The following is a 3,158-nucleotide window of genomic DNA, read 5'->3' as shown; positions in this document are numbered from 1 at the left end:
TTAGACTGATCGTGTGACCGTGTCTGAGACCAGGACCAGATTTTTTGATAGTTTCATTACCAATTCGACTGATCCCATTACACGGTTTTAACATTAGATTGAATATTCTCTGATAGTCAAGCTGCTTTAAAAAGACTTAGAAATAGTCAGATTCATAATGATCAAATGAATCTTGAACTGATTTTAAACTCTGTTTTGAAAATTCAAAAGAGAAGAATATCAAAACTGATAATTCATCTGCATTGAGTTCCTGCTCATATGAATATTCATGGCAATGAATTGGCTGATTCAGCTGCAAAAAAGAGTTCAGAATTAAGCAGATCTATTCAAAAAACAGTGTCCTGGTCTTTCATAAAGAGAAAGATAAAAGAATCTTGTTTAAACAAGTGGAATGAAAGCTGGCAGAAACAAAAGAAGAGTATACATTATTCAAGATTTGAGACAAAACCAAAGTGGAAATCTTGTTCAATTAAATGTAAAAAGAAAATATTCTCATCTATAATTCAGCTGAAACTAGGACATGGTTATTTCAAATCTTATATACAAAGATTTGATGATAGATTTGATTCAACAGAGTGCTTATTCTGCAATGTGAATGAAAATCCTGAGCATATTGTAATGCATTGTGCATTATACAATAGTCTCAGAGTCAGATTAAAGAAGAAGTATGATTTAAATCAATTAAATATGAGGTTCTTATTCTCAACTGAGACAGGAACTAAATACTTAATAGACTTTCTATCAGAAACTAGAGCAGCTACAAGAAAATGACTGAATTCAGAAGTATCTGAATATGAAGAGGTGAAAATTGACTAGATATAGTCTGTTAAAACAGCTATATATCATCTTTTAATAATTTTGTTTTGTTATAGTCTCTCTTTACTGTACTTGTTTCCTTCTGTTCTTTTCTCTATCTATTTAATGTGTCTATCTTTAAGACTATGTTCTCTTTTCTTTTGTCATAATATTTCCAAATGGTTTCAAACTATCAGAAGGTGTTGAAATACTGTAATTTGTAAACAGTTTTTGTATTCTGGGCTGGAATTTTCTGATTTTGCATATTTGAAATTGATAAATGTATAATAGTTGACTCTATAGATATAGGAAAAACCCTGAGAATTAAAGATTCTCAGGTAGATGTCATAGTCTCTGACTGCATACATCTATAATTGAAGAATAATAATAATAATAATAATAATAATTAACATTAGATAGTAGTCTCATACTGTTCCAGTGAGACTTACTGTCTACTCTTGTCACATTTTCCAAATGAGATCATGATTTTCACTTCTCAATTTAAATTATTTTTATTGCTTTAAATGACTTTAAATCTCATTTGAGTGTTACCAAAAAGCATTACTTTTTAAAAAATTAAAAATAGTCTAAAAAAAACCTTAAAATGTCTAAAAATAGTAACTTTATGCCAAGAATGGGACTAAATGAGACTAAATGGGACCACTTTCTCATTTTTTTCAAGTCATGATTCCATTTTAAAATCTGATATATAGTCACTTTGCATGTTTTTTTGATAGCCAGTCCCAGCGGGATTCACGCCAAGAAATGTATGAGACCAGATCAAATGAGATCAAACGTGAAATTCATGGTCCCGGCGGCCAGTCTACTCTTGATACTCTTTTCTGAATTTATCAGTGAAGATGAGAATGTTATCTAGATAAGTAGATACAAACTTATTAAGAAAATCTTAGAGTGCTCAGTTGATATACTTCTGAAATGTACTGAGAGTATTAGTCAGTTCAAAGAGTGTGACTATTCATTCAAAGAGGTCATAACATGTTCAGAATGCTGTAAGTTATTCATCTTCTTCAGTGAATATGAATCTTATGAAACACAGTGATGATATCTATCTTTTGTAAATTATTAAGCTCATCTGATACATGCTAGAATTTCATTGATGAGAGATAAGAGATAATAATCTTTCTTTGTCAATCTGTTCAGATCTCAGTAGTTCATACAGAATCAGAGTTCTTTATCTGACTTCTTTACAAAGAGAATAGAAGCTGTAGCAGAAGAGTTACTAATATATATAAATTTCTTATTTAACAGATCATTGAGTGTTTTCTGAAGAAGAAGAAGTTCATCTTAAGACATATTATAAAGAAGGTCTCATAGTAACTCAGAGTTCTTATCATTCTTCTTTTCTAACTTGATACTGTGATTCACTCCTGAGTCTTGTAAAGAGAGTATATTCATAATGTTATCTTATCAGAAGATATCTAGATATTCATGATATTATTGAGAAAGTTTTGTGTGAGAATTTATTATTATAGTACAGAATAACTTTTCTAGAGTCTTCTTGATATTAGTCAGACTGATGAAATAGATTGATATATAATTCTGTCATCAGTGACTTTATCAGTGACTCTGTCAGTGATTTTGATAATGACTTCTTTTTCAGAGTATTTCATAAGTATTGGCAGAGATCTGTGTATGATTTATAGGCTTGTGAATATTATATTTGTGAATTCTATTATTATTAGAGAATATTAAGCTTCTGTTTTGAGCATTCAATAAGATGCCTTGTTCAGATAGCCAGGCAAGTTCTAGCATGAGATCATAGTCAAGATTCTCAACTTCATATGCATAGACACCTTCACATTGATGTTCTTCAACATCTATGTTTAGTTTTATCATGTAATGAGTGTGAATGTCTTTTAAATCATCAAATTCTGTGAGGAGTCAAGGTCTTGATAAGGAGATACACTGAAGATTATAACATTTTATAACTGAAGATTTTATCATTGTATAGTGACATAGACTGCTGTCTATCATGACTTTCATATTATACATGTTATCAATCACAGTAGATATAAGAATTACATTTATTATCATTTTCTCTTTAAATTATTATCATCTGACCTCTTCAAGCTTCTGTTTACAAATTTTAATAGAAGCTAATCTTTTCCCTGTTTCATCAGAGCATTTTCATAGTTATCTTTCAAATCTTTCTTCACTGTAATATGATTGATGTGAACAGGCACTGATTCATTCTTTAAATGAGAAGACACTGATCTTTCTCTCAACTGAGAAGATATGTAGGTCAATCAACAGTTGAAAGTATACTCTTAAGCTTGATAAGATGATCATTCAATGTCTGAAGCTGTGTGCAGAAATTCTTATAAGTCTGGTCTTTGTCTATA

This window comes from Blastomyces dermatitidis, assembly GCF_000003525.1.
Source record: "Blastomyces dermatitidis ER-3 genomic scaffold supercont1.9, whole genome shotgun sequence".
NCBI classification, from domain to species: domain Eukaryota; kingdom Fungi; phylum Ascomycota; class Eurotiomycetes; order Onygenales; family Ajellomycetaceae; genus Blastomyces; species Blastomyces dermatitidis.
Note: the sequence above shows the minus strand (reverse complement) of the source record.